Raw genomic sequence first — 27,062 nt, 5'->3', positions numbered from 1 at the left:
CATTGTTGAAGTCCGTACGGTGACTTATAGCTGTTAACTTCTATGTCATTTGGTCTCTGGTGGAGAGTTATCTTATTGGCAATTACACCATACTTCTTATTTTTTTATTCAAGCCTTTCAAAATTATGTTAATTTTCTTAATAAAAATAAAAATAAAAAAAATATCGAACTCCAAGGAAAGTCCGTTATCAAATGGCAAAATCAAAAGCTCAAACTCATCAAACGAATGGAAAAATAACCGTCATATCCCTGACTTGGTACAGACATTTCCTTATGTAGAAAATGGTGGATTAAACCTGGAATGGACTTTTTTTTGGTACATTTAAAATACTTCTAGATTTTCAAATTTTAAGGTGTCAAAAATTGTCTTTATCGTGCCTAAATCTTTATGAACGAAGAATTTAATATTAATGTTTTACAAATCATTTCAATCTAGATGTACTAAATACTGAGCTAATGATACTCGAAGACAAAAGCATCCGCATTTTCCATTCTGTTTCATCAATTTAAGTAAGACTAACCCATCAAATCTGTCTTCATATTTTGAGAGAGGAATACTTGTGCAAATTAGTGCGTTATTGTTTTACAAGAAGTTATTTAACCGAATTCATAGTAAAAAACAACGACTAATAGTGATGCCGATACCGGTAAGATGAACACACAAAAAGGTTGCCTTTAAGGTTTAAATTGCTTTATATCAGTACACAAATCATCAAAACAACAGAAAAAACACAACTTATATATTACTGTTGGTAATGAATGCACAATATATTTATATTCTTGCTAATTCCCAAATCCACAGAATTGATTATGATACCACATTAGAAGATAAAATATTCAGTCCAAATTCATTGTATTATGTATAACGAACCTTAGTTAATAAAAAATTAAATTGCACGATTCAATCCGTTAGAAATAAAAATCTTTGAATTAATGGAATATCTGGAAATTGCTACACACATGGTTTATGGCAAAATGGCTTACTAAATAATACCCAAACAGCTATGCGCTTATAATTTGTACTGACAACTGCAAAGACAAGCGCCAAATCAAAGAAGTAGCATAATTCAATAGATATTAAAAACATTCAGACAAATAAAAGTACAAGGATATTTTACTTGACCTTTTACACACATACTTTACATTTTTTTATATACATAGCCTAAGCTCAATGATGAATGACAAAAGTCTTTTAATTTATATGTTTAGCTTTTTCTGTCCGTGAAGTATAGTATATTTATGGTGGGTTTATATGTATTGTAAAATTAGTAAGCATTGATTGCTTCGTTGTTAATTATTCATTTTACTGTCATTACAATCAACCAACTACAAAACTGTTTTATTTGTGTCTTTGTCAAATTTAATATCAAATAAAACAACTTTTTTGTTGGCGTCCTTGTTAGACTTATTTATAGGTTTGTTTGAATGTTTTAGTCAGTTTTGTTGTATATCTGTGATGTATGTTAAATCTGTTTCGTGTGTTGGATCCAAAATATTTTCACATTAACCTACTATGTCTGTTTGGGTTGTCATTCGATTTTGTCAGTATAACGAAACTATAAACATCTGTCATAGAAGTGAGAGGTTTAACTACCTATAACACAATGTTTAACTCATCATTTTCGTCGCAAAATGCCTATATAAATTGGGAATATAACAGTTGTTTCCATTCATTTCGTTGGTTGATAAAGTCTAAATTTTGACTTTGTCAGTTTTTATGGACTTTCGCCTTTTGAATTTACCATGGAGTTCGGTAATTTTGTTATACTTATTTTGTGTCTTCTACCTCATTCAACATAATGTTGAATCGTTATAACGAGATTTTAAATGTTAGAAAAGAAATATTAAGTATTGTGGTGTTTTTCTATAATAGCTGTCAAAAGTAGTATTTTTTATTTACGATACAAAAGTTCCCTGTTATAACATGTCTTCCATTGTTTTATTTGTGGGGGACGACCCTGTTATAACATGTCTTCTATTACTTTATTTATTGGGGACGACCCTGCTATAACACGTTTTGAATTACTTTATTTCTGGGGGACGATCCTCTTATAACATGTCTTCCATTACTTTATGTGTTTCGGACGACCCTGTTATAACATGTAATCGATTACTTTATTCATGGGGGACGACCCTGTTATAACATGTCTTTCATTACTTTATTTGTGGGGGACGATCCTGTTATGAACTGACTTTCATTACTTTATTCATTGGGGACGGTCCTGTTATAAATATCTTCCATTGCTTTATTTGTGTGGGACGATCCTGTTATAACATGTGTTCCATTACTTTATTTGTGATGGACGATCCTGTGATTACATATCTTCTATTACTTTATTTGTGGGGGACGATCCTGTCCATTACTTTATTTGTGTGGGACGACCCTGTTAGAGCATGTCTTCCATTACTTTATCTGTGGTAGACGATCCTCTTATAACATGTCTTCTATTACTTTATTTGTGGGGACGATCCTGTTATAACTACTGGTGAATTTTGTAGATTTTGAAAAAGCCTTTAACAACTTACACAGGGACAGTCTATGGGAAATTTTGAGAAACTATGGAATAAGTAAGATAGTGCAACTCATCAAGCAGTTCTATCCAAACTTCTCATGTACCATCAACTCTGAAGTTGACACTAATTTCCTTGTTAAATCAGGAGTAAGACAAGGAGGTCTTATTTTATCTGTGCTTTTTATGATTGTCATTGATTGGGAAATGAGATCGACTCTAGCAGAAAGTAACAAAGGACTGAGATGGACACTATGTGCCATACTTGAGGATACAGACTATATATGCTGATGATTTAGCACTTGTATCAAATACAAAAGACCATATGCAGGAAAAGACCAGAAAACTAGAAGAAAGAGCTAGAATGATTGGACTTAAGATCAATGCCAAGAAGACAAAATTAATGTACCTCAACACGAAGACACTGCCTGTCATATTTATAGAAGGGAAACAACTGGATACAATTGACTCATTTAATAACCTAGGAAGTTGTATAACAACAGAATGTGGTGCTGAAAGAGATTAAAGGTCTGAATAGGAAAAGCTAGATTAGCATTCATTAGATTAGGCAACATCTGGAAAACAACAGTCTTTTCAAAGAAAACCGAGCTTAGACTTTATAACAGCTGTGTACTAACTGTGCTCCTATATGGCTCAGAGTGCTGGAGAATGACCGAGAAAGACATCAATAGACTCTCCGGCTTCCATAACACCAGTCTGAGGAAGATAATGAAAATATTCTGGCTCAACAAAATCTCTAACAAAGACCTACATGGAATCACAAACACCAAGGACATGGAGAATTTTTTTTATACAAAAGAGATGGAGGTGACTTGGTCATGTTCTATGCAAACCATCTGAAGACATGACCAAGGTACCCCTTAGATGGACACCAGAAGGGAAAAAAAAGAAAAAGAGGTAGACCAAAAACAACGTAGAGGCGCACAATAGAAAATGAAATTAAGGAAAGAGGATATATCTGGGGCACAGTGGAAAGAAAAGTAAACAACAGAGAAGAGTGGAAGAAACTTGTCCTTGCCCTATGTATTCCATTACTCTATTTGTGTGGGACGATCCTGTTATAACATGTCTTCCATTACTTTATTTGTGTGGGACGAACCTGTTATAACATGTCTTCCATTACTTTATTTGTGTGGGACGACCCTGTTATAACATGTCTTCCATTACTTTATTTCTGGGGGACGATACTCTTATAACATGTCTTCCATTACTTTATTTGTGTGGGACGAACCTGTTATAACATGTCTTCCATTACTCTATGTATGGGGGACGACCCTGTTATAAGATGTCTTCCATTATTCTATGAGTGGGGGACGATCCTATTAAAACATGTCTTCCATTACTTTATTTTTGTGGGACGACCCTGTTATAACATGCCTTCCATTACTTTATGTGTGGGGGACGAACCTGTTATAACATGTCTTAGCTTCCATTACTTTCTTTTTGTAGGACGACCTGTTATAACATGTCTTCTATTACTTTATTTGTGGGGGGCGATCAACAAAAGTAATCTGGTAGTTAAAACTTTCAGCCAAGGGGTTAAAGGGTTCTAATATGCTATTCTGTTTAACATTCATTGACATACACATGTGATCATTCATTCTTTCATCTATTTTTGTCGTTTGGCCAAAATCGACAAAAAGTACATCAATACCTTACACAATACGCAATCCAGTGTTCTAGCCCTCTACTTTTTCAAGGTAATTTGAAAAACCGTACCAGTTATGAGGAAACCACAGGTTTTACAGTTGTTTATATGTAACAGTAAATTTGTATAACGAGGGATGCTTTATAATCACAAAATTTTTAGGAATTATGTATTATCACCGGTAACTTTAGTGAGTATATATAATTACTAAAATTTTCAGGAATTATGCATAATCACTATAGAAAAAATGTAGGGATTGTACATAATCACCGGAATGAAGAGACAATGAATAAAAGTTCAATACTTTATTCTATAAAATCGTCTTAAATATCTTTAGAAACATAAAATGTTAAAATCTTAAGCACAATAATCTAATACAAATCATTTATTTTTACAAACTGCATTGTAAATTTGTCGAGTATACGTTATGGATTCTTAATAAATGTAAAGAATTGTTTACAGAGAACTTAGTTTAGTATATATCGATGCATTAGTCCAATAATTTCCACAAATTATAATTACTAGAAACTTGTTTCATATGACTTCGAGCTTAATATTCTAATCAAATTTAATATATTTTTTCACTTGGTATCGAAAAAAAAATTAGTATCACATTTCTTTTTCAATTTCTTTTAATCTTTTTGTATTACATATACAACTAAATAAAGGCAACAGTAGTATACCGCTGTTCGAAACTCATAAATCGATAGAGATAAAAACAAATCCGGGTTACAAACTAAAACTGAAGGAAACGCATCAAATATAAGAGGAGAACAACGACACAACAAAAACTCAACATTAAAATGTAACACACACAGAAACGAACTATAATATAACAATGGCCATTTTCCTGACTTGGTACAGGACATTTTAAGAAAAAATGGTGGGTTGAACCTGGTTTTGTGGCATGCCAAACCTCCCGCTTTTATGGCAACGTCAAACACAACACCAAAACGACAACATCACATGACAGGGCCACAATACAAATAAATGGGAGAACATATAGGACAAAGAAACACACGAATAATAGCTAACAAAAGGTACTAGGCTTAAAATTCAATACGCCAGACGTGCGTCTCGTCCACACAAGACCAACCAGTGACGCTCAGATGAAAAACGTTTGAAAGCCAAAACAAGTACAAAGCTGAAGAGCACCGAAGACCAAAACTTCCAAAAAGTTTCGCCTAACACGGCCAGGGTTTTCTGCCTGGGACAAGAACATCCTTATTATTTAGAATAATTTATAATTTTGCAAACAGTAAATTTTATAAAATGACTATATAATAGATATTAAGTAAGACATCACGTGACTTCCAAGCCGTCTTTAGAAAATTTCTCATAAAAATTGCATAGGTCCTTCAAAAAAGTTTAATTTTTCCATTAATCCGACCTGTTCTTTAATTTTTGTTGCTCTTTTCTTTGTCTTCGAACATAATTCTTTTAAAAAAATGTTGACTCTGACAGTTTCAATTTAGGTTAAATTACGTCCCTGATCAATTGTGAATATCGCGCTTTTTCTCATCCTTAGTCCGTCGTCTTCTTATACATCAATTTCACAAATTCCTTAAACAAAAGTATTACTTTGCTGCTATATTGTACCATCTGAAAGTTACGTCTAGCGCTGCATACCATTTTTAACACAAATTAATTCGTTGGTAAATTACGTCCCTACTCGATTTCCAACCATGAATTGTTCGACGATGTCGGGATTTTTTAAAATTTGCTTTTTTCATTATTTAAATGTCGAATTTCTGAAGGTTTCATGTTTATTTTGAAAGTAGCTATTTCGATGCAAATAGAAAAAAAAATTCTTACAGTCCATGCATATTAACATCTGTATTAAAATACACATAGATAATGACAGCAGGTAAGCCTCACAAGTTACAGTCAGGTAGATACAAGTCTACATATACAATTATTCAGGTATTACACAGGAAACGTATGCCAAACCAAACTAACAATACGTGTTATAATCATCCCGTGTACAAAGTTAATTCCAGAGCTTTAAAGTAATATACGACATATTTTGGAAAATTCTTTCAAATGTCAAATTCTATCACAAAGACTATATAAAATATAAGTGTATTGCAATTCTTTGTAATTCCTTACTGTAAGTGTATTGCAATTCCTTGTAATTCCTTACTGTAAGTGTATTGCATTGAATTAATTCTATTAGTAAGGCCTTTCAGAAAATAATCTCATACTAGTATCCGAATAAAATTGACAAGATTCACAGGGGCAATCAAACAATCAAAGAAGGAAATGAAACAATTTGTTCGGAAGAAAAAGACAAAAAGACAAACAAAAGTGTACAAAACAGTACATAGAAATCTGAAGAGTAGGTTACATGAATAAAAACTCCGAAATAGTAGTAACATCCAGTTAAATCAGTAATCCCTCGCGAGTTTTCTCATAACAAGTATTAAGTCGGCGATATTTTCGCTTTCGATAATGTCAGACATTTATGCAACAGTAGTTTGCCGATGATTAAATTTCATACATCGATTAAGAGTAAATTTCATACATCGATTAAGATTAAATTTCATACATCGATTAAGAAAACAAATCAAGGATTCAAACAAGAACTAAACAAATCGTAAATGAGGAAAAAGGGACTGAGGCTGTGAGAAATTAAATCTTGAATATTGGACCTGTAGCTGTCGTGGAAATAGCTACTTTATATAAGGGAATTAAGATTGGAAAAAGCCTGGGGTAGCGTAATATCTACAAGATATGTTCTTCATTTACAGGTGTTGTTGCAATGTTGCTACATTAAAATACAAGGTTCACCTTTCTGTCGAAAGGTTCTCAACCTACCCTCACTGTCAAGTGGAGATGTCAATGCATGCCGTAGACCGTTATTTGTTGTTTTTTTTCGACTTATGAGTTTGAATATATCTTTGATATCTTGATCCTCTTTTATCTCTAGTGTATTTTCCTCAAGCATAATCACTGAACTTTGAATGAATTAAGCATATGACATGTGTTCAACAGCAGAATGTAAAGAAACAAAATAATGCTATTCTATTTATTCTTTAGAAATATCATTTGTATACAAATAAGTAGTTATCAGCTGTAGCAAGATTTAGACTACTATATTTTTTTTCAAACTTAAAAAAAAATAAAATTCATAAACGAATCGATTTCGCTTTACACGCCCAGTTTACAGTACATGGTAATGATAGGGCATACAATAATTAACACCTGTATTTAATTACTAGTATCTAAAAAAATATTCTGCTCTGGGCGGTGGGTATATCTTCTTATAAATCAAAATTTGATTTTACGAGTACTGACAATTCTTATAGGCGACAGGGATACTGAATAGGTAAAATACGTTTTATTTCATAGCACAATTGTATTATTGATTTACCTGTAATTAACACCAGATACAAATATCATCACAATAATGAAAACGGCATATATATCACGTCTTAAAAATAAAAGCTCCAGTGAAAAAATTATCTTTTGGATGATTACATAAATGTCTAACTATATTGTGAGCTTAAACATGTTTATTAATGTAATATGTATCATTCTTTTGTTTTTATATACTGTACATGGAAGAAATATCACAATATGTACTATAATGATGAACGGCGGATCACTACCTTTCGAGTATAGGAAAAGTGGACCAGCAACTGACATTGCATTAGAAGAAATTAAATCTTTATATTCGGAATTATTCGATGTGAATTATATTTATAAAGATGCTGGTTCGCAATGTTCAGAAAATGGATTTGGTGCCATTGCAGCCGATGTTTATTACAGCAACAAGATTGATGTATTTATTGGTCCAGGTTGGTTTTCCTTTTCAATTGAAACCTTTAAATTTTATCCAGAATACAAAAAAAAAAACAGACTGAAATTAAAAATAAAATTATAGAAACAGAAAGAATTGATATTGCTGAGTCGAATCCCATAAAATATAAATAAATATAAGGTATTTAGTGTGGTCATCTACTCGGCAAGAAATAGTCATTTAGCATAGTACAATGGTTGATCTCAATAGGCGAAAGTCAAACCTTATAAGAAGTATATGTTGAAATACAAGATTTTCACTTGGATAATAACGAGCAAAGAATTCGTAATCTCAACGGTAATTGTTTGTAAAGATGATATAAATCGGGGTGACTATCTATTTTGTTTCTAATTACAAAAAAACCAATGTGACCGTGCTTTTATTATCTAAAAACAAATCTTCAAATTAGTATAAATTGAAGAAAGACAATTTTTTTTTCTGCACAAGATGAATTTAATGACTAATTGTCCTTTATGGAGAAACAAAAGCGCATGGAGCGGTCTCAGTTTTGATTGGGACATCAATCGTCTGTTTGAAATCATAATAAAAATAACGAGATGTTGTATATTCAACCGATAATTCAATGGATTAAATACTCTGTAATATTTCCTTCTTAATTTCATTTTCTTTTTAAGCATTTTTTTTTCATCTTGTAAGTGTCTTGCTCTTCTCACAGCAGTTCGTCTGTTTCCTTAAACAAGATTTGGTCGTCTTTTGTCGTCATTCTTAAAAAAAGAGTACATTCGATTTAAGAAATTTAAAGAAGTCCTTTGAATTATACAAAATAAACACCAACTTGTCTGCACCTTATGACTTAAAAAAAGTCCTTTTCAGGTGCTATTGAGATACATGCAGCTGCTAATATAGGGATTTTAGCCTTTGAATACGGCTAATGAGGTTAACCAAACGTGTATTCGGAGGAGAGTAATTCAGTCTCTAAATTGACCAGACAATTTCTAAAAAGTATCTTTCTACAAGGGTTTTCCAAAACCAAGTCAGTTTATATTTTATGCCTTACGTATGAAGGAAAAAAGTGGCCTTTGAAATTAGGAGTAAAACTTATTTAATATACTTGGGAGAAAGTCACGACGGTAATTTGAGAGAAGCTTTACTGCCACAAAACTTTGCGTGGTGATACATGTAGGTTAAACTGTTGACTAATTTTCTAATTGTCTTCCAAAATATATGTCGATTTTCTTTGATTCTAAATATTATGATAACTAAAATAACCAAATTAATCATCAGACAGAAAAACAGATTTAAACAATTTCAAAAGTTCCATAATATGTTTTGAATCTAGTTGCAAAGCGTTTGATTAAATTCGGTTTTATTATTCTATCAAATTTTGGACAAAGTTGGGACCTTAAACAAATCAATCCGATTCTTTATTAACCTATTTTTTCAAATCATGTATGTATAATTATACTTTTAACATAAATATAAGACTAAAAACAGGTAAGGGGAGCTCGAGGATTCAGCGCTCACAAATATGTTTAATCCCTTCACATTCTGTACTTCAGTGATTGTCGTTGGTAGGTATCTGTCAAATTTGGTTTTCGCTTATAGTTTTGTCATAAGTCAGGCCGTAGTTTCTCGTTTGAATTGTTTCACATTTTGCTATGTCAGGGCCTTTTATAGCTGACTACACGGTATGATTTTTTGTCATATTTTTGAAGTCCTTAGATGACCTATAATTGCTTAAATCCACGTTCATTAGACCCTGGTTGATAGTTTTTATATTGGCAATCATATCAAATCTCTATATTTGTATATAGAAATAGTATAAACCCTTACAAGTAAATACATCAACATGATTCCAAACAAAAAATATATGTTACTGGTGAAATGTTTATCGACTCAAACTTGTAAGTTATAAAGATAAAAACAGCCATTTCTAAGCTAAACATCCCCTGATGTGTCATAGGTGCAAATATTGTTAAAATAAAATGTAGCATACTTTTTATCCAACATAAGGGTGAATAATAGAGTAGAACTCTATAACAAATAATAATATTTTGTTTCTCAAACCAAACAGGTTAACATTTCGCATTTGCTATTATGATATTTTTTTCTAATCAATTTGGCTTACTATATAGAATTGATTTACTTTTTTTAAGCACGAGGTGAGGTGTATTGAAACCTATCAAGAGGAAATAACAAATTTCTGTAAAAGGAATGTATGTCATTGTAAAAAACTCAACAAATGTTTTAACAAGATGATAAATTTATATTGATGTAAAAAATGTTGAGGTTTGCCGGAGATGAAAGCGGAAAAAAGTTCTGTGCTACTAATTAGAAATATGGTTTATGCACTTTAAAATAGCAAATATGACTTCCGCAGGCCTACACAAGCCAGCAGTTAATTATTTTTATTGTGTTAACCAACATAAGATAACTGCAACAGGAAAAACGTAAAATTGATCAGTTCAAATTACGGACGGAAAAAGTAACTAAAAAGACAAAACAATGGTTCATGATAACACTTATTTTAAAGAGTTTTAACATTTTATAATGATATGAATATATCATGTTGTGTTTCGTAGCCTGTTGTTTGTCTTCGACTTCTGAGTTTGAATCTTCTTTTCGTACCCCCCGGCCCTTTTGTAATAGACACACGATGAATTGGACTTCTTATATATTATTTCGTAAAAAGTCGACTACTTCGATATTTTAAATTGTTTCTCTTTGCTTTAATTGCCAAAAATATCTGGTGCTTAGCAAAAAAAAAGTTAAATCCTATTTTAAATGACATGTGAAAAGGACAGGCATCAAATCATGAAAAATTAGTTTTTATTATATTTATTTAGATAACACGAAGGCTTCATACCAGCATTTTGTACATTTCTTTAGTTTCCAATGTTGTGTTTTGCATACGGTTGTTGGTCTTTGTCATGGAGTTGTCGTGTATTGTCGACTTTTGGTCTCTCTCGCCTCTCCTTCACATATTTTAAAGAAAAGACAAAAAGAATGCTATGTACAGTTATTTTCGATCTATGAGTTTGACTGTCCCTCTGGTATCTTTCGCCCCTTTTTTGTATAAGACATTATTCGATGTTATTATTTTGTTATATGTTTAATCGGTAATAATCACCGCTGATACAAATTCGTATGATGCAAATATTCTTAAACTTTTTCCACAGTTCAATGCAAGTTTAGCAAAGTTATGAGGTCTTAGCAGTCTTGTAATTTTTTTCTTTTGAATATTGATTCCTCTTTGAATTACTGAAACCTGCCTACACAAATGAAATCAAAAGTTATAATATATCTACATGTAGTCTACAGTTACACTATTTATAATTGAGGAATGTATCTCCCCCATTCATATATCTGATTCTTTATCCGGGTTTGGCTACACTTTTGGTCCTTTTGGTTGTATCAGCTCTTCAACTTTGTGTTAGGTTTCGGATATTTAAATATTTTGGACCCGAGACATTAATTTTCAAAATGAGAATCTGCAAATTGCATTATTGATATATATATATATATATATATCGAAAATCATAATTTCTAATTTAAAAAAGAGACAACAGTAGGTGTATGTATTTTGAATAGAAAGTGAAAAAGAAAAAAAAAAATCTCTCGCCAATGTGCGTTTGGTTTTCATGAAAAGTGCGTTGTTAGCTTTTACTCCATGGTTAAGGTCGCATAGTGATTCATATTGAAGTACGGTGCAGTCCGGTGTATCCGCGCACCTAAGACTTATGACTTCACTCCATTCAACTGATAAAACCAATAATTGGATAATATTGTGTGAACACATTCATAACATACTTTTATTTCATAAAATTATCTGTTTGTATGATTTCACCCTCAAGATTGTGTGTAATGTGTGTCCAAAATTAGGGAAACCCCTGTTCTGAGAGTTCCTCCAATGTCCGGTGATTTCGCGCATGCCTTCCAAAAATTTTGAATAAAGGAAAGATTTTCTGCTACGAAATATAGCTGAATTTGAACCAAGCACACTGCCAAGGATGCAGAGCAAAAATTATTTCAATCTGATATAAATTTGACTTAAATAAAACAAATTTTATCTGATGATGTAATTTTTTTAATGGAAATTGGCCAAATATTGTAAATCACGGGATTCCAGTTATTATTTAACTCTTGAACTTATCAATTTTATTCTTTTTTATCCCTTCGGAATGCTTAAAGAATAACAAGAACAATTTTATTTGTGTTACTGTGTTGATATGACGAACTCAGCTAATACGCGGTATCACCGGCCGCGCGGACACCGGGGACTCAACTGTACATCATTTTAAACGTCGTTGTTTTAAATAATGTGTCATACGTATATGCAATTTGTACAGTGAATTATTACAACATATTATCTTTGTTTTCTTTTAAAGCATGCACTTTTTAATTTTTCAGGTTGCAGCTTTGGAGTTGACGTTATTGGTAGGCTTGCAAGCTCATGGAATCTTCCAATCATTACCCCAGTTGGAACTAGCGCTGACCTTGCTGACAAAAATAACTTTCCAACACTAACAAGACTTTCCTTTAGCATGAACAAATTTTCACAGATGTACTTGAGTATTTTACGAAGATATAACTGGACAGACGTTACAATTATTCATGACGTGATTCATTCATTCTTCATAATTGTTGCAGACAGTTTAATGGTCGCACTGCAATATGCTGGGATAAATGTGGAACGAATTTCATTTGATTCTTCACAAAACGATGACACTGGAATTGTCCTTAAGCAGGCAAGCCTTAGATCTAGAGGTACATGTTAGTTGTATACATTGGAATGAATGATATTACTAGAAACTAAAACTTTCACAATAGACCGACGTCCCTTTCGAATGAAAGGAATGAAAGTTGATTTTCATGTAGTTTTATTTCCTTGATTTAAAGCTGTATTTTTCATTTCATAAATCAATATCAACTCTATAGGTTGCTACCTTGACAAAGATTAAAATAGGAGACAACTTGTTTTGAATTAATACTAAAATGAAATGTTTGTATTGCTTGTAAGAGACAAACACCGACTTAATTAATTTTTACCATTTCATGAATTTAACAATTCTCTGGCGATTTCATTTTAACATTCTGTGTTAACCCTTTAACGGTTTTCTTTATCAAACTGATAATATATATGCAAGGTTTTTGGTGAGGATATTAAAAATAATTACAAACATTCGATCAATGATGATGTTCCATGTAAATAAATCACTGGTAATTAACATAGGATTTAATTCGAGGTAAAAACAATATATGTTATGGATTTCAATTCTCAGTAATGTCACATAATTTAAAATTCAGCCATAGGAATGCTGCAAATGTGCACCAATCAGTTAGTAAAACGAATATAAACTTACTAACGAAATAAATATATGAACGGAAATATAATGAAAATCGCATAAAAATAGTACCGATCAGTTCTAATCTCTCTTTAAAATGTCAGAATATTCTGTCATAAAACTATTCTGAACATGTCTATCGTAGAACAGTTCTAACCTCTAAATGTTCAAGAGTAGAACTACCAGAATCAGTACTACTGTAAAACTGTTCTAAGGTAGAAGTGTCAGGTTCAGTTCTAGTGTTGTTTAGATATGTACTAGTGTAGAACCGTTAGAATCTGTTCTAAGGTAGAAGTGTCAGGTTCAGTTCTAGGGTAGAAAATGCCTAAATACGTACTAGTGTAGAAGCGTTAGAATTTGTTCTAAGGTAGAAGTGTCAGAACGGAAACGAAAAATTTGGCAATTTTTCCATTTATAAAGGACATAACTCGAGAACGGTAAAAGTGACACCAATTTTGGGACGTTCGAACGTACGAACGGACAAGGGTTATACTTGATGCCCCCTTCGCTTTAGGTATGTCCAAGACAAGATGTAGTTACGATATGAAGGATATCAACGATATCGTATCGATATCGATATTAACTTAATCACTATATACCCCATTCACCTACTTCACCAGTTGCCCTGGTTCATCTGTATGTGTCGATATCGACGAAATTGACGATTTTGTATCGATATCGATGTTAACGTGATTTACTATAAATCTCCATTTATCTAATTCGTGAATAACAGTAATATGTGCTGATTCATCTGTATGTGTCAATATCAACGATATCGGTAATTAATGTAATTTACTTTAAGCATTATAAGGTTCTATTCTTTTGATTATTCCTTAGTTAATGTTGTCGATATCGTCGAATCGATATAGACATTTCAATTTCCCTCGATTTTGTTGCTTTGAATCTTATACGTTGTATGCATCTTAAACTAGTGTCGATATCGACGGTATCGAATCGATATCGACATTTAAATTTTCCCTCGTAATTGTTTTTCCTTCAAATGTATTAATTTGATTCATCACTTTGAATGCATTTTATTTATTTGTATACACAATTATTCATTTGAATATGTTGTCGATATCGACGATGTTGATTCGATATTGACATTTAAATTTCCCTTGTAATGTGTAGCATTCATTCTTTACTTTGTATATATTTTACGTTGTATTCATCTTAAACATGAGTCGATATCGATTCGATATCGACATTTGAATTTTCCCTTGTAATGTGTTGTTTTGATTCATAACTTTTTATTCATTTCAAACAAGTGTCAATATCAACAATTTTGATTCAAAATCAGTATTTTTGTTTCGCTCAGTTCATATGTTTATGTTAAAAATTTCTAGTCATAATTTTTTCCTCTTAATATGCTTACTTTGCAAACATTTAATGCAAGTGTAGATTTTGCCTAGTTCATCTCGCAACATCAGCATTTGAAAATTCCTTCTTAATTTGTTCTTTTTATTTATCTAAAACGTTCCAATATCTTAATTTGTTTCATTTGTATCCATTTTTTTGCAAGAGTCTCGTCAATAAATACATATGTAACATTACAGTTGCTCTTAGCTCGCTTACTTATATGTATGTTAAAGACAAATATTCTACAAATTTAATCTGTCAGTATCAAACTTTAAAGCTAAAACAACTAGTGCTTATTCATTGTGATAGCAATGGTTAAAAGGTAATAAAACATTCCGCTTAAGAAGTTGACGACGAGAATTAACAGTTTACTCATAAAGATATTGTTGAGATTTAGACCAATAATTCCTTCTACATTCAATCTAAATGTCTAAAATGCACAAATCATCAGTTAAAAATTTAACAAATGTTTTACAGTTTACTTTTTTACATGTTTTGGTGTATTCGTCGTTTTCAGTTATTGGTATATATTAACAACTCTCTACCTGAGACTAAATGACATAGAAGTTAACAATTATAGGTCACCGTACGGCCTTTTTACACTGAGCAAAACCTATACCGCATAGTAAACTATAAAAGCCCTGAAATAACAAATGTAAAACAATTCAAACGTGAAAACAAACGGCCTAATTCATGTTTAAAACAATAAACATTAACAAACTGACATGGCTTTGGCACACAATTTTACTATTCCCCAAGCTTCTAGCATATGATGATGCATGTCACTTAAAACTATTTGTAAACAGCCGGCAAAGCACGATCTCCGGGAAGTTCTTAGCGAGTCTAATAATGGTTGTATGCAAAATGCACTTAAAGAATCATATTGATAAATGGTAAAAACAAAATGTGAATGCACACAAAGTTGACGCATTTAACACATTGAATACCGAAGACATTTAATTTTTTTTTCAAAATTCAAGCATGCAACAAAGCATATGACACACGGCAGTTTTAATCTATTCCATTTAACAACGAGGATAAATTGGTGAAAAATGAAAAGCGGACAATGTACAAGTAGACGATTGAAATTTATAAGCACATAAGTTAGTGATATGTTTTACTGTTTCATGTAACAAATATATGAAGGAATTTATGATCATAATAACCATGTGAAATTATGTGTTAATAACAACAATTCAATTTGTAATATCATATTAAAATGCACTAGCATCATTTTCATTATAACTTTCTTAATTCAAAATGGCCAAATTGTGATTGTGTGTTTGTTTGTCCTGTGTTTGTCTTTATCTCTTGATTGCCCTTCTTTTTTGACTTTCTTACCTTTCTTTAAAATCGTGTTGACATCTTTGAACGTAAGTTTGACAATTTAATAAATGAACATCAACCAAACCAAGTCAATAAGGTATCTTCCTTATCAAAATCAACCTTTTGTTTGTTATAGATATAAGAAGATATGGTATGAGTGATTATGAGTCTACTCTCCATCCAAGTCAAAAATTATAAAACTAAACCATTATAGGTTAAAGTTATGAATGTATAAAGCCAAGATCGATATCGAGTCGATATCGTGTCAACATTGACAATATCGATGATATCGACATAAGGTTATGTGATGGATGTATAAAGCAAACGTCGATATCAAATCGATATCGATTCGACAATGTAGATATCGACATCTGGTATGTCTGGGTTTGTCATAGATGTCTTGAGCAAAAATCGATATCGTGTCGACATTGTCGATATCGACGATATCAACATCTGGGTATGTGTTAGTGTTTCATGGATGTTTGAAGCAAACATCGATATCGATTCGCTATCGTGTAAAAATTGCCAATATCGACGATATCGACATCCGGGTACATCTTGGACATGATTGCTTCGCTTAGCGACGGGGTTATAAAAATTCTCTTTTGAAAATGTCCAAAATTTTCTAATTTCACATCATTTCCTACATAGTGGATTTCTCAGACAGGAAGGAGTGCTTCAAGAAATCCTCGGGGCGCCACTAAATTTTTCAACTTTTAGTCTTTAATATTGCGAAAATTTTGTCAAATGAGAGGGTGCACGCCTCGGGCCCCAGTCCTATACCGATCTTTATTTTCAAGAACCTGCCAAGCAGTGTGCAACTTACAACAATAGTACAAATAGGGAATAATACTGTAATCAGACCTGCACAGAGTTTAAAATCTGGAAACTTTGTGAAATTTGGATATTTATGTAACTGTCATTTGTTCCTTTATATTTGTTCCCCTCCACAGTCACTTCACGTTGTTTTAAAGTACTTTTGTGTAGTTGTCAAGTACAATTTCTTTATGTCTGCCTATACTTGTTGTAGCAATTTTAAGTGTTTGGTTTTTGTCTAAAGGATGTTTCCCTTCATCGTTGTTCCTACTGCATTGTTTTAGTCATCAATATTTCCTCCTGTCATTGTAGGCCTATAAGATAAAATAATCTGCTAGATTTACTACTTTCATTATCGAAAGCAGGGAAAAACAATTTTGATTATAATTAACAAAAAATCGTGTCTTTTTTCAACTCTTTTTGTATACAGTTTCCTGTATGAAACTGAATTTCTTAATCTAGGAAAGGATAGTTATTACTGTTGGTATAATATTTACTTATGTTCCGTTTGGTCAATTTCGGCAGAATATTTTTCTGATGCAGGTAGATACAGAAAAGCGATTCGGACACATGAAATTTATTAAGTGTTTTTTTTTTCTTTTTTTTAAAGAACTCGTGACTGTTCAAAGCAAACATATAATTAAGGTAACGGTAAGTGTTGTTGAATTTATCAATCAAATTGAACTTAGACGGATATTTACTGAGTCTGGCCTAAAACTATTATTCAAAACAACACATGAACATGTCTGTTATTAAAGGGGCGCAATTGGTGCCTAAAAGGAATACATACACCTTGTCGGTACACTTTATTGCCGAAACGTTCATATATGTTGTCAAGGGGAGAACATTAACAGCTTTTATCATCTCAAACTATTTTACTGATGACAACTACCTTGAGATCACTAACTGTCTCTTTGACAATAAGTTTTTATAAACAGCGAGAAAAGTTCTCACATTCAAATATCAAATGAATCGGTCCATTTATGTCAGCTTAGAATTACTAACTGAAGCCCAATTATTCCTTTCGTGGCGTAAGGTTCATCCGCAGGTTTTTATAAATCTGAGATAAACGCTAGATGTTTATCTCAATCCGCACGACACTTGATTTTGAACATTTTCACAAAAAACAAAAAAACACAAAATAAATTGGGAACCAAATACATCATCAATAAAAGTTTGGGAGAATCGGATCTAACCAAGATTTACATACGCCTGAATACATATTTGCAGAAATTATTTTTTGTTTATTTAAGAACAAGTTATTATTAATATCTTACAAACACGACAATCTTTCAGCAGATATCATTAAATAAAAAATTCATTTAACTATAATCTATTTGAAATTATGCGTAATACTTGCGAATGCGTTTTAAATCTCGCTATAAATCATCACAATCCTTACAAATTTGAGTCTTTTCGGGAAACAAATATGTATGCTGTCACCATTCACGCGCTGGTTCAAAAGGTGAATAGTCGGTTCCTTATAAAAATAAGGAGATGTGGTATGATTGCCAATGAGACAACTATCCACCAAAGTTCAAACAGAATGGATGTTAGCAATTATAGGCAACCGTACGGCATACTTTTTGCGCATGTCCCAAGTCAGGAACCTCTGGCCTTTGTTATTCTTGTATGTTTGTTTTTTTTAAATTTTAGTTCATTTATATGTTTCGGAGTTTAGTGTGACGTCCATTTTGCTGAACTAGTATACATTATTGTTTAGGGGCCAGCTGAAGCCCGCCTCCGTGTGCGAGATTTTCTCACAGGGTTGAAGACCCATTGGTGGCCTTGGGCTGTTTTCTCCTCTTTGGTCGGGTTGTTGTCTCTTTGACGCATTCCCCGTTTCAATTCTCAATTTTATAAGTATACTAGCAGACAAACACAGAACTGATCATTTCTGATCTAAAACTACTATAGGATTATTAATAAAGATTCGGTCCATTACACTGTAATGAGACAAAATATACTTTTTTTCCTCTCACATCTTCTTAATTATAACAACTTCAGATTTATGACTTTTTGTCAGATTATACTTGTTTTATTATTATTCCAGTTTCCTAATTTCTTTAACTTGGGCTAAAACGTACAACAGACAGCAATTATCAACCATTCGTTAACCAAATGATATCATTCACACTACTATTTTGTCTTTAGTTGAAATGTGTTCAATATTTTTACATTCCAATTAGTTTTTTTTCAGTATTTATTGTCAGTTGTAGCGGGGACACTTTCAGGGAAATGATGTTAATAGCCAACCAACTTGGAATGACTACCGGAGAATATGTCTTCATCATAATAAGTTTATTTAATGGTGATAGTTTAGGAGATTTTAGCTGGAGAAGACATGACTCTCTGGACAAGGTATTGTAATTCATCATTTTATGTTGAAATCAAGAATTGAAATAAAGTTGAATAAGCAAAATTGAGACAATTTCAAAAACTCCTAAGTCAGGAGCCTGTTGTTCAGTGGTTGTCGTTTGTTGGTGTGGTTCATAGGTGTTCTTCGTTTCTCGTTTTTTTTATATAGATTAGACCGTTGGTTTTCCTGTTTGAATTGTTTTACACTAGTCATTTTGGGGCCTTTTATAGCTTGCTGTTCGGTGTGAGCCCAGGCTCCGTGTTGAAGGCCGTACTTTGACCTATAATTGTTAACTTTTTATACATTGTGACTTGAATGGAAAGTTGTCTCATTGGCACTCATACCACATCTTCTTACTTATATATACAACACCGCAAAGAAAGCTAAAAAATTGAGCATCACAATTCCTCGACTTTTTATTAATATTTAATTATGGTTTGAATAATTCTCATTTTTAATATAGAAACAAAAGCGTTATTATTAAAGTAAATTATACATATTGTTTAATGTAGAAGACGAAAGAATGCTTTTTAAATAGAAGGAAAATATAACTTAGGATTTTTCTTAGACCATCCTTAATATACAGATTCGATTTCGAATCTTAGCCGTATCATAGCAAGGTCCTGTGGTAGTCCTAAGATTAGTCATAACACATGTTCAAGGACATGTCTTAGGATACTTTCGAAAACCAGGGCATACGGTCATAAACCTTGGAGTACTGGAGTATAACATTTGTGCTCAAAACTTTCAGCATTATGGTTGCTTTTATTCTGAGTATGAGTACGATAATCTTATTCCAATTTTTATGACCGCAAGGTAAACACTAAATATTGCTTATTGTTATACTAAATATTTTATTTTATTTTGTAATACTAAACGTATGTTTGTTATCAATTTATCGCAGTAGTACATTCTGTAAATATTGTTTTATTGGTACAAACATTGATTTTGTTTTCGAAAACGTAGCTAAACATATATTGCTATTATACAATTATAGCCTTTGTATGAGGTCGATACGAGGATATATCGACCTGAAAGAAGTATATTGAGTAAGGACGAAATCCGAGGTCGATATACTTCTATCATTGTTAATAAAGTTATGGTTTGTAGTACCGTGAAAGTACATATGTGTATGACAGTAATATTCGGTATGGTTTTAATTTACTGATGACAAAATCAATATTTATACGAATAAAAACAATATCCAAAGATTCAATTACAGTGTTTATTTGTATTGTGGTCCTGTCATGTGATGTTGTCGTTTTGGTGTTGTGTTTGACGTTGCCATAAAAGCGGGAGGTTTGGCATGCCACAAAACCAGGTTCAACCCACCATTTTTTTCTTAAAATGTCCTGTACCAAGTCAGGAAAATGGCAATTGTTATATTATAGTTCGTTTCTGTGTGTGTTACATTTTAATGTTGTGTTTTTGTTGCGTCGTTGTTCTCTTATATTTGATGCGTTTCCCTCAGATTTAGTTTGTAACCCGGATTTGTTTTTATCTCTATCGATTTATGAGTTTCGAACAGCGGTATACTACTGTTGCCTTTTTTTGAATTGGTAACCTTTTCGAATCAGTTTATTCAAAGGATTGATAAGTTTACACGGACCGTATCTTAATTTCCGGGGTCGGCTAACAACATCGCCGTAAAATTTGTGCTATTCTGTTCGAACTAAGTTTTCTATAGGTAAAGCCAAACTTGCAAACCAAATCTTTGAATCTATCGAAGAATTTAGTAACGGTTTTAAGTAATTTGTGGTAACGAAATCCCTGACTTAATAATTTACTAGTAATACATAGATTACGTTAATTGAAATCCAAAACGTCACTACAGACACAGGCATAGCGAACGAGCTTGGATGTATAAACACCGTAAGACGGTGCCAAAGGAACATCGCCGTCCAAAAAAGGAAAATTAACAATAGGGAAAGAAAAATCATCCCTTTTGTCGTAAAGTTTTGTGTAGAGTTTCTGGTGTAACACCGAAACATATCTAAATCTACTAAGGGCAGTTATTGCTGTTTATATTTGATTTATTTGAAGTAAGTTCCTTTGGTTAAATTTCAGCAATATATTTAGAGAATTCTTGATTATTTACCGAAAAAAATATCATCAAGATAACGGAAAGTGTTGTTGAATTTATCAATTAAATGGAATTTTGACGGTTCTTTACTGAGTTTGGCCATATACTGTAATTCATAACAGTATATGAACAAGTCTGTTATTAAAGGGGACTAATTGGTGCCCTTAGGAATACCTACAACCTGTCGATAAAATTTATTGCCGAAACGTACATAATATTGTCCAGGAGAAAATTTACGGCTTTAATCATCTCATCACACCTCCAGTAAGTATATCAAGCATATTTACCTTTTCATTTGAGAAAAAGGCGTTATATGAGTTGCAGCAAATAAATTTGCAATTAGATTTATCAAACAACCATTTAATTAAATAGGAAAACTTATGTTTCATAAAATTTTGTAGAAGTATAGTATAAAGAGTGGAAAAGTCAAAACTGTCAACCGAATCTAATATATATTTTATTACAAAAAATAATGATAAGTTCTTTGATTGTAGGTACAGAACTCGTTAAAAGCACCTAAAGATTAGTAGTAGAACACTTACTAAAGGCCGAGTTGAAAAGATATTTTACGTTTTTTTTTTGTGTAGTTTGGGTAATCAAATGTTCAGAGGAGGCCTTAAGCTGAGCTGTGGTAGTGACATTATCATTTACTATAAGACTCTCTGTGGAGCGTACGGCCTTGAACGTAGTTGAATGTATCATTTCATTCTCAATTCACTTCTGTGTAGTATTAAGGTCATACCACCACCACATTGTTGGCTGCTTTGTTTGCCGGTACGAACACAGAACGCTTTACAAGCACTTGAATTTGTTTTTAATCCTAGAAATGGGCGTATTACTTACTCCTTTATTTATTTCTAAATTATTTTCGAAATGTGATATGCGAATATCAACAATATTCAGACATTTATTTAAATAGGAATCATGTGAATATTTGTCAGATTTTTTCTTAAAATGTCCTGTACCAAGTCAGGAATATGGCAGTTGTTATCAAATAGTTCGTTTCTATGTATGTTGGCGTTTGTTTTTGTTGCACTTCAGTGTTTCTGTTGTTCCTTTGTTTTCCTCTTATAGTTGATGTGTTTCCCTCGGTTTTAGTTTGTAACCCGGATTTATTTTCTCTCCATCGATTTATGACTTTTGAACAGCGGTATACTACTGTTGCCTTTATTTCTCCCGTTTACAAAATGTTTTACAATAGAATGAAAAACCATCTTTAATAACCTGACGACACGATGTTGAGGTCCCCTGTAATTACATGGCCATAGGGATCATACCTAAACTTCGATGTTTCACAGTCTCATGTTGAAGGAGCATTATTTTCTATACTGACATCTGATGTAACTGACGTATAATTAAAATTAAACTCCTGTTTTTTTTTTTTACGAATAAGAAATCATAGGTGGCTCAATGTTATCAAAATATGGAGGTATAAAGTTTTGAAAAATACTAGACAAATTAATAAAATTAATACCTCTATTGATGTATTTACTTTAATATATATAAAAATATTAATTTTGGTGAACCATTTAGGTCGCAAATTCCCTCCCTAATTGCCAAGAGTAAGGAGAGCTATACAAATAATGTGAATACACAGAACCCCGACCCACTCCATCTTTTGCATAATGAGGGTCGGTTGAAAACAAAACTTTATGACAAAAGAGATGATTTCAGCTTCCCAATTGTGAACTTTCCATTTTTATGTAGCAACATTCCAGCAGCGCCTGCATACGAAGTATATATTTCCCAGTTGATACGATACTCCAGAGCTTGTATTTCCTATCATGATTTCCTTGATAGAGGGTTGCTGATAACAAGGAAGCTATTAAACCAAGAGTTCCAAGTGGTGAAGTTGAAATCATCCCTTCAAAAGTTTTACGGACGCCAACACGAGTTGGTTGACCGTTACGGAATATCCGTTTCACAGATGATAGCGGATATGTTCCTAATGTCGTAACTACAATCCCTTCCCTTTTTGCCGAATGTGACCTACCGAATTAGACTTATTACCGGCAACGCGACGGGTGCCACATGTGGAGCAGGATATGCTTACCCTACCGGAGCACCTGAGATCACCCCCAGTTTTTGGTGGGGTTCGTGTTGCTCAGTCTTTAGTTTTCTATGTTGTGTTTTGTGTACTATTGTTTGTCTGTTTGTCTTTGTCTTTTTTGTTTTAGCCATGGCGTTGTCAGTTTATTTTCGACTTGTGAGTTTCACTTTGAATGTCCCTTTGGTATCTTTCACAACTCTCTAGTAAAAAGAGTTTATTCTTCCCTGTTCTATATCTACTATCAGCATTCCATTTTTCTATAATTTCTATTTAAGTATGCAAAAAACGGCATTAAGAATAGATATGCCCATAATTAAAATTCCGCTGATTGGTTGAACTACTGTGACGATCCCAAAGATTCACAAAAATACTATTAATAAATTTCCTCTGCTCATATGTAATTCTAAAGTGAAGTACACTGTTAAGGTAATATATTGATCTTGACAAAGATATATATAAAACGTATGCCATGCTTATGTATGTCTATATTTATTAACACCAAAATATTGTTTGATGAAATTCTGTACAATTGTGTTATATAAATCAATAGTGAGTAAATCGATAGTGAGTAATTTACTTTTATAAAATACTTTTAGGGATCTTCAGGTTCATTTAACATGTTTGGATATACAAATAATCATCAGATGTATTTATTTGTAATTATCGCTGTTTTTCACAAAAATTTAATAGATAGATAATGAATGCAGCTAAAAATAGACAAGACTATTCCATGCAATTTAGGTGTCTAAGATTAAAATTTCAAGTTCAGACACATTGTCAAAATTTCATGGAATATTTGGAAAGCTATCTGGATTGGGACAAATGCTTCTGTTCATCATGATCAACAATATTCAGAGTAAATTTTTCATATCTTACTGATAAATGTACTTAGTCATTTGTTTTGCAGTTAATATTTAGATAATGTAAGGTTAAAGTTTTTCAGACATCAATAAGTTGTAGGTTACGTACAGTGGAGATCACTTCTAACCTCTCATCAAATCTGTCAGAATCTGTCAGGAGAACTGTTCTAGGACAGTATGTAGAACTGTCATCCTGACACCTTTTAGACAGTTCTAGCTAGAACAGTTATAAACTAGAACTGATTTGGTCAGTTCTACCTAGAACTGATTTAGACAGTTCTACCTAGAACTGATCCTGACAGTTCTACCCTAGAACAGTTTTAGACAGTTCTACCTAGAACTGACCAAATCTTTCTACGACTAGAACAGTTCTACGATTATAACTGATTTGGTCAGTTCTACGGCTAGAATTGATTTAGTCAGTTCTATCCATAGAACAGTTTTAAGAACTCTTTGTCTTAAATATAAATAAATCAAAAGAATATAATATATATTAAAAAATTGCAGTGACTTCATTTAGAACTGTTCTACAATCCTGACAGGTTTGGTCAGTTCTACGGCTAGAACAGTTTTAGACAGTTCTACCCTAGAACTGATCCTGACAGTTCTACCTAGAACTGATTTGGTCAGTTCTACCTAGAACTGATTCTGACAGTTCTACTTAGAACAGTTCTAGGGTAGAACTGTTCTAGGTAGAACTGTTCTAGGACAGTTTAGAACAGTTCTATGACAGATTATTCTGACAGTTCTAATGAGAGGTTAGAAGTGATCTCCACTGCATGTCTCATCAGTGGTGCTTGAATCAAAACAGTAAGAAAGCCAAATCAAATACGAAGTTGGAGTGCATAAAAAACCAGCTAGGGTTTAGTTTAACCCTTTAGAATTTTTTATTAACACTTAATTGTGTCAAATGTCTTAAAATTTTATTTTAAGTAATTCAGAGTTTAAATGTATTTTACATATGTCAACAGCCTGTATCTTTGCAGGCAATCAATTTTTTTTATTCCTCAGTAGCTTGATACAAGTTTAAAAAAAATATAGAAAAGAAAAAGAAAAAGCTCAGCAACACAAATTCTAAAAGAATCGCAATCCCTTTTAAATGTCTTTCCATGCACAATTCAGGTGAACACATCATGGATATTTTGAAAGTTGACAGGAATATTTGTTTTAAGGTTTTGAATAATACTAAGCTTTATTGACCCCTGCCACATGCTCCTCCAAGGATATAGTCTTTCTGTCTGTATCAAACAAGAAACCTTTTCCTCAACAGCTTTCATACATTGTAAAATTTTACTCTTGACCACATATTCAACCGTAATTCAAATTTCTGCAGTTTTTGAAGACTTCTTGGACTGTTAACATTGTTGGCCATATGACCCCTAAAGCCAGAAAGAAAGAACAAATTGACCTGTTATATTAGGCTTGTGCAAATGAATATTTGACACTGAGTATGTGATATTGATAACAACATTCAGAAGAAATATTTTTAAAACGATTTTGTTTGAATTTCCAAGAGTCGAAATAATGTAGGGCAAACATTTATAAACAATAAATACATTGTTTATTTATTAATATATTGGCAATCTATTAAGTTCAAAAACTATATTAAGATATTTAGATTGTAGATAGGCTTATACCGAATACATGTGTAGTTTTATTATATTTGAGAAAAATACTAATAACAGTGGAAACAATGGCAATCTTATTCCTCATAGCGATCAAGCTCTTTGATTACATTGTATTAATACAATTTTATTTGTCCTAAAAATACATTTTATTACAATTTTGGTTTGTTTTTCTAGTTAGCAGCAATTGCCTTCGATTCTGTGCTAATGGTTAAACTCAGACGTCCAACAAGTGATTCATTTTTGGAATTTGAAAGAGACGTAACAACGAGAGCTTCGGCTCATTACAACTACTCATTAGAAGATCTTGGGGTTGTATGAATTAAATGGCTTAGAAAAGATATATATATATGTAACACTCCCAAACGTGTCCATCCCCCCAAACGTGTCCGATTCCCCCAAACGTGTCTATTCCGCCAAAACGTGTCCTTCAAATCATAAATCGCCCAAACGTGTCCGATTTCACATCCCCAAACGTGTCCGATAATTGTTTTTTTCGCCAAAACGTGTCCAGATAAAAACGCCACAACGTCTCAAAACTCTTAGCGCCAATATAACTCCGTGAAGTCAAAAAAGTTTTCGGCAATTATTTGGCGTGGGATACGATAAAAATACGTCGGGCTCGGTTGAATTCTTAAAAATCAAAGTAGCTACCCAAAGAAATCTGGAGGAAAGTTTAGTAAGCCGTATATACAAATGTTCAAGACATGCTACACTGTGCACAGTGACTTCTGCTTTCAAGCAGCGGTTTTAATAATGTTTGATATAAAGTTCGGCCGGATAGAGGTATTTCACAATTAAAAATTTAATATATTTTATCTTGTAAATTTTCACGGTGCTTCACTGTTAATAAAGTGGTAATTTATTAGCATTAATTTATTCAACGCCGGTTATTTTTTATTCAGTATAATTGCAAGCTAAATTTGCAACACTTAATTAACTATTGAATGTTGATTGCTTAATGTCCAGTGGCAAATATGGCATGCGTATTTAAAAAAAACAACATAAACATTGCAATTTATTAGTTTTTGTACAGTTTTAATAATTGTTTACTAAGTGGATTCTATTGTAACAATATTCTTCGATGATACCTAAATGTCTATATAATGTATGAGGGTATTTTACGACCTGCTTCATGCAGAAGTGGTTTCTGAGCTTTTAAAAAGGACACTTTACGGTTTCATATAAACAGGACACGTTTGGCTTTTTTTAATTAAATGGACACAATTGGGCGCTTATAAACAGAACACGTTTTGGCGCCATTGGGGGGATGGACACGTTTCTGAGTGTTACATAT

This window comes from Mytilus californianus, unplaced genomic scaffold (assembly GCF_021869535.1).
Source record: "Mytilus californianus isolate M0D057914Y unplaced genomic scaffold, xbMytCali1.0.p SCAF_4, whole genome shotgun sequence".
Taxonomy (NCBI): domain Eukaryota; kingdom Metazoa; phylum Mollusca; class Bivalvia; order Mytilida; family Mytilidae; genus Mytilus; species Mytilus californianus.
This window is presented reverse-complemented; position numbering follows the sequence as displayed.